At 39.9% G+C, this 6076-nt stretch overlaps 1 pseudogene; it reads left to right on the forward strand.

The window, feature by feature from the left end:
- The first annotated feature begins 356 nt into the window (after nt 1-356).
- LOC114708367 overlaps nt 357-6076 on the forward strand; it is a 12584-nt pseudogene continuing 6864 nt past the window's right edge.

Consider the following 6076-nt stretch of genomic DNA (forward strand, 5'->3'; position numbering starts at 1 on the left):
AGACTCCAAAATTCATCATTGATGTGGCATACCCTTGACCTTTCAAAGCTTTGTGTCTTACTTTATAGATACATCTGGAGTCCTTCAATATGTACACTGCCTATTGAAATTGAATACTAAACAATAATGTACAGGGTACTCACCATCTTTTCAAAATCATCTCTGCAAGGACTATCTCATCATTCTGCTTAATTTTGTGGGTTAGAATTTTGTCACTGACTACATCATAAAGGCTGGGGCAGTAACTCTTCATTCTGGCTGACAAATAATTAGTGAGGATTTCTTTCTCTCATGGATATAGCAGGGCCGCTAGACATCTCTGCCACATACAGTGAACCCATGAAAACACAGCATCGATGATCTGCTACTGGAGAAGTTACTGTTTAGAGCCAAAAGGAAACAGAATGCATTCTAACAATATAGAAATATCTAAAATAGGGGGAAATCGAGTAGATATGCTGGATCCTGATCTGGTGCGTTTGGTGCGAGAGAAGGTGACTCTGCCTCTCTCTCTTCTCTCTCTCTCTCTCTCTCTCTCTCTCTCTCTCTCTCTCTCTCTCTCTGTGTGTGTGTGTGTGTGTGTGTGTGTGTGTATGTGTGTGTGTAAGGGGGTGTTTTCTCTGTTGCACAAAGACAAACTGTGAGAGTTGGAAGACCTACCTCTTTAGTATACTCATGAGACCATGGACTTTCACATGGTTTCATTCTTATAGGCCTCCCTCTTTCAGAAGGCAAAACGATTAACCCTTTGGTGTCAAAGTAGCATCATCTGTCACACATGTTCTCAAGAAAGTAAGTCAAAATAATCTTATCCTGGTGGAAGCTATGTTTTTAACTCTCTGAGTGACAGGGACATTACTTTTGAGAAAAGATTGGTTCTCCCCTTCAAGCAGCTTCCACACAGGAATATTCTTCCTCTAAGTGGAGTATTCCTAATCCCTTAGGCAGCCTGTCTGTTCAAGTTATTTACAACTAAAATGCACCAAAGGTGTAGATTGTAGAAGAAATAAAATTACCTTCATATACAGTAACAAATGTGGAAAGTAGCTCCTCAAGGACTGACAGGCAAGACCTGGCTATGTAGAACAAGGAGTTTAGCCTTAAAATCAAACATGATGCCTTGTGCAAAATACTCTTACATATTATAAAGTAATTTTTAGTCATGGTGATATGAAAGTCTTGATTTTTATAAATTTCACCTTTAATTAGCTTTATACAATAACAATTGCAATTAAAGACATTCATTGCAATGTTCAGTTCATTGTGAAGTATTCTTTTCTGTCACAGGACAAACGCATTTGTTTAACTAAGGGAGCAGGCATTACTACTTCATAACAATTTTCGGATCCGCCACGAGGTGGCAGCACACACAAACATGCTTATTGATGGGGTAGCAGATCCTTTGGATTTGAAACATCAAACTTGTGTGATTCCAAGTTTAAACTTCCGTTTCTAGCATGTAACAGGTTAGTAATTGTTCCTAAGTTCAAAAGTAAACACATTTTCACTCCATAACATCAAGTTTATTCTTTCACAAATTAAGCTATCTGGTTAAAAAAAATCTGCTCCTTTTTAGATCAGAGAAAATAGTTTCATATAAATCTTATGTAGCTTCTGTTAGATGCCGACACATAAACTAAACACAGTCATATGAAATTGCTATTGTATCTTAAATCTTCACTTGGACTCAATATTGGATGTCGGCATTCTGATGGGTCTCTGAGATTCCTGTGCCGAGAAGGAAATAATAACTATATTCACATCTCTCATATTTTGGCTTATTAATAGCAATATTCAGGCGCCAATCCACTATATGAATTTGATATATCCTGTAGCATAAAACTCCATGCTGCGGGATTCAGTGCACTCTCAGAACTGTTTGCAGCATCCTGCAGGGCTCAGAAGTGTTCTCCCTATTAAAGGAAAATGCTTGGAGAGCTGGTACTCCTTTCCCAGAGGTGGTGTAAGGCCCCCTTGCTCAGTCTGCTGACTTCTGAAGTTTGGTGATGAGATGTATGGATGGGCATTGTTGTCATGGTGAACGGGGCCCTTTCTGCTGACTGATGCTAGCTGCAGACAGTGCGGTTTCTGGCAGAGCTTGTCAGTTTGCAGGGCATGCCTCTCAGATATAATAGCGTTGCTGGAATTCAGAGCCATGGTGGTTTAGATTGAGCACCAAAAAGTGACCATGACATCTTTTTTTTTTTCCAGTTTGGCTTTAGGAAGTGTGTTGGAGCATCTTCTCCCATCCAGTGACTAAGCTGTCATCTATAGTCCTCTTCTTGTTCAAATCACAGTCTCACCGAGAAATGGTCTGTCCTTGTTGCATAGAATAGGATAATATGCCAGTTCAACATGATGAATTAAAAGCATTAGTCATTTCACAAGGCTCTGACTTAGTTTTCTCACCTTTACACTCAGATGACTGCTGAAAGGTCTGCGATGAATTCTTTAGTGAGTTCTCATGCAGCGGTAAGAGAATCTGCTTCTGCCTCAGTTTTTCATTGGTTACTGTCAATTTCCAACAGCCGACTTTTTCCTCATCCTCAAGGTTCTTGCCTCCTTCACAAAACTTCTTCTGTTTGAATTTTTAGTTGAAAGATTTATTTATTTTGTGTTTCTGCGGGTGTGATGTAGACGTTCAATTGCCACCGTGCCTGTGCTTGTGTGGAGGCCAAAGGACAGCTTTCAGGAGTTGGCTGTCACCCTCGCTGCCCTTCCATCTTACCACTTGCCCTGCTTAAATACATCACCATCTCACCGTGGCTATTCATGCCAGCATCTACATCAATATAGCCAGCACATGGTCAGTGAACGCCCACTATGTGCTATTCCACTATGTGCTATTCCACTATGTGCTTTTCCAAAATTCAAAGATACAACAGACAAACCTGACAGAGCTTTGTTTCCTGAGTCCTTTCATTTGGGAAGGCTGGAGCTATAATAAAATTAACTGTTAGGTCGATGCAACAGTAATTGTGGCTTTTGGTATTGTTGAAATCTGCCATTTGATATTGGAACACATTTTTAATAAATATGGTTATGTTTTGCATTATTGGAATGTGAATTTCATATTTATTTTATGATATGAAGATGATGTTAGACAAAAAAACAAATTCAATCAGTTATCTTAATAAATCCACAATGGGTTGTAAAGTGGCCGAGACAACATTAATAATGAAATTTTGCTCAGGAACTGCTAGTAAATGTACCATGCCACTGAATCAAGAAATCTGCAAAAGAGAGGCCAGGCAGGCAGATGGCTCAGAAGGGGTCTTCTGAGTTAAATTCCCAGAACTGCAGTAAAAAGACAGCTATGGTAGCATGCATCCACAGTATCTGTGCTCCTACGGTGAAATAGGCACACAGAAGAATCCCCTGGAAGCCCTGTCAGCTGGCTAGCCTGGAGGATAAGTGCAAAGGCATAAACAAGAGAGACCCTGTCTGAACATGAGGTACTTAATTCATAAAATTTCAGACAGAAATTTACTGGAGATGTGGCATGATTGGACAGGTCAGACTTGCATTTCTGCTGACAGGCAAAATGAAAAGAATTCTGACAGAATCAGAAGAGAGCTTTTCAGTAGGTGGAGAAAGATGTAGTACACCATTCCTGACATCCTACTTTTGATGATCTCAAATGAATCCAGTAGACGGAAATTAACATAGAGACCCACAAATAACCCTGTTTTTTTTTTCCTGATATTTAAGCACAAAATGTTGGGGTTGTCCTTGTCTTCTGTCTTAGAAATGTTGCTGAAGCAAATGCTGACCAATTTTCTTCATCTTCACTACTGCCATCTGGGTCGAAGACACACTTAATCCTGGAGTAGATCATTGTTGTGTTTCCTAACTCATCTTGTGGTTTTGTTCTTGCCTGCTAGTAGGTTTTAAATCCAACAGCCTGGGTGTAGGCAGAGTTTTTGTTGGGACCACCAATCAACTCTGTCCCACCAACCATTACCAAATAATTACAAAGAGACTTGTTAATTATAAATGCTTGGTCAATAGCTTATGCTTGTTACTAACTAGCTTTTACATCTTAAACTAACCCATATTTTACCTATGTTCTACCATCTGCCACATGGTAGTACCTTATCTCAGTATGGCATGCTCATCTGCTGCTTCCTCTGTGTCTCACTAGCTACTCTCCAGACTTCATCCTTCTTCCCAGCATCCTTCTAGTCTGGCTCTCCAGCCCAATCTCTTCCTGCCCAGCTATAGGCTAGTCATCTCTTTATTAACCAATGAGAGTGATACATATTTACAGTGTACAAAGATTGTTCCACAGCATCAGGGTGATTTTGTCAAAAAAAAAAAAAAAAAAAAAACAAAAAAACAAAAAACGCATAACCATCACTTTTTGGCTTCCTGAATCTAACAAACTTATCTCTTCTTACTCAGTAGACAAACAGAAAAAAAAAAAAGTAACAAACCTGAAAATGGCTTCAGTCTCCTATGTTACATACATCTGCTCCTCCTTTCTCTGATTGATCTTCTTTTAGATGCCCGCTGCTCACTCTACTCCATTGTACTGGGCATCATCTCCTGCCCTCTTCCATATTTATTCTTTTTCACAGGCCAGTCTCCTTGCTGCTCCTTAAGCTTAGCTACCAGTCAGGCTTCTCCACAAAGGTTTTCATACTTTCCTGGAATATTTTTGCTCTACATACTTGCTTAGTCTAAATCCTCATCTTCCCGAGATGGATACCCTAGCCCCATCTTTCCACAGAGTGCTCTCTGACTACATTATTGGAAATAGCTGCTACCTCCCACCGCTGCTGTCCCCATTTCCTGCTCCTTCTCTCTCTAATTCATGTTACTGGCATCTAATGCTGTGTATATTTTGCTTGTTAGTTTTATTCACTTTCCTCCATTTCTTTTTCTTGGTGCGAGGCAGTGTGCAGTGCTAGGAGCTGAACAGACGGCCTCACACATGCTAAGCAAGCGCTCTACCACCAAGCTGTATTCTCAGGCTTCTTCCTTTCCCTAGTGGTTCTCAACCTGTGGGTCGTGACCCCTTGAGGAAGATCAAACAACCCTTTCACAGGGGTTAAATATCCTGCATATCAGATATTTACATTGCGATTCATAACAGTAGCAAAATTACAGTTGTCTATTGGCAATGAAAATAACTATGGTTGGAAGTCACCACAACACGAGTATTACAAGGTTACTGCATTGTTAGGAAGGTGGAGAACCACTGCCTTAGTGGAACCTAAAATCCAAAATGGCAGTGTTACTTTTCCTTTCTTTTAAAAAATATGGAAACTGTATTAGAAGGGTAAGACTCAGATTCAGTCATTATCATGTCACTGAGACTCAACTGAGGTTGCCTTTGCCCACAACTTATGTATTTAAGCTATTTTACAATTTGAATAGCACTATCCCTAGGAGCAAACACATTTAATTAATTATATAGTATGTACTTGAAATGAATGTAAATGTACTACAATTAATTATATAGTTCACACTTGAAATTTGTGTGTGTGTGTGTGTGTGTGTGTGTGTGTGTGTGTGTGTTTATTTGTTGCTTGAAATTTCCCCCATAACGTCATGTATTTGAACACTTGGTCCCCAGTTAATGACATTCTTTGAGAAGGTTCTGGAACCTTTAGGAGTTGAGTCTTGCTGGAGGAAGTAGGTCACTGGGGTATGGGACTTGTCCAGCCTCTGCATTGCTGATGCCTTATGACTGGCTGACAGCCTGCCTTCTGATCCTGGCATTGTTTTCCTGCCATGATACAAGGCATGCCCTGGGTTTGTAAGATGAACTCTGCCTGCCCTAGATTGTTTTATGTAGGCATTTCATCTCAGCAATGAAAAATGTAACTAATATGCACATTTATATTCATGCACTCATCTACAAGGATTTACATATATTAAAATGTGTCTAACAAAATCACAGCGTGAAGGATGTGTAGTAGAATCAAAAGAAAGAATACTCAAGAGCAGGGTGCAAGTTGGATGCTGCTGCTGTCTGCTCTACTGTACAGCTTTCTTGTAGCTTTGTGTCATACCTTACCTTTGCAGCTCATTCTCTTCTTTGGTAGTTTTATTTTCCCTCTATAATGGA

Source organism: Peromyscus leucopus, chromosome 19, assembly GCF_004664715.2.
Source record: "Peromyscus leucopus breed LL Stock chromosome 19, UCI_PerLeu_2.1, whole genome shotgun sequence".
Taxonomy (NCBI): domain Eukaryota; kingdom Metazoa; phylum Chordata; class Mammalia; order Rodentia; family Cricetidae; genus Peromyscus; species Peromyscus leucopus.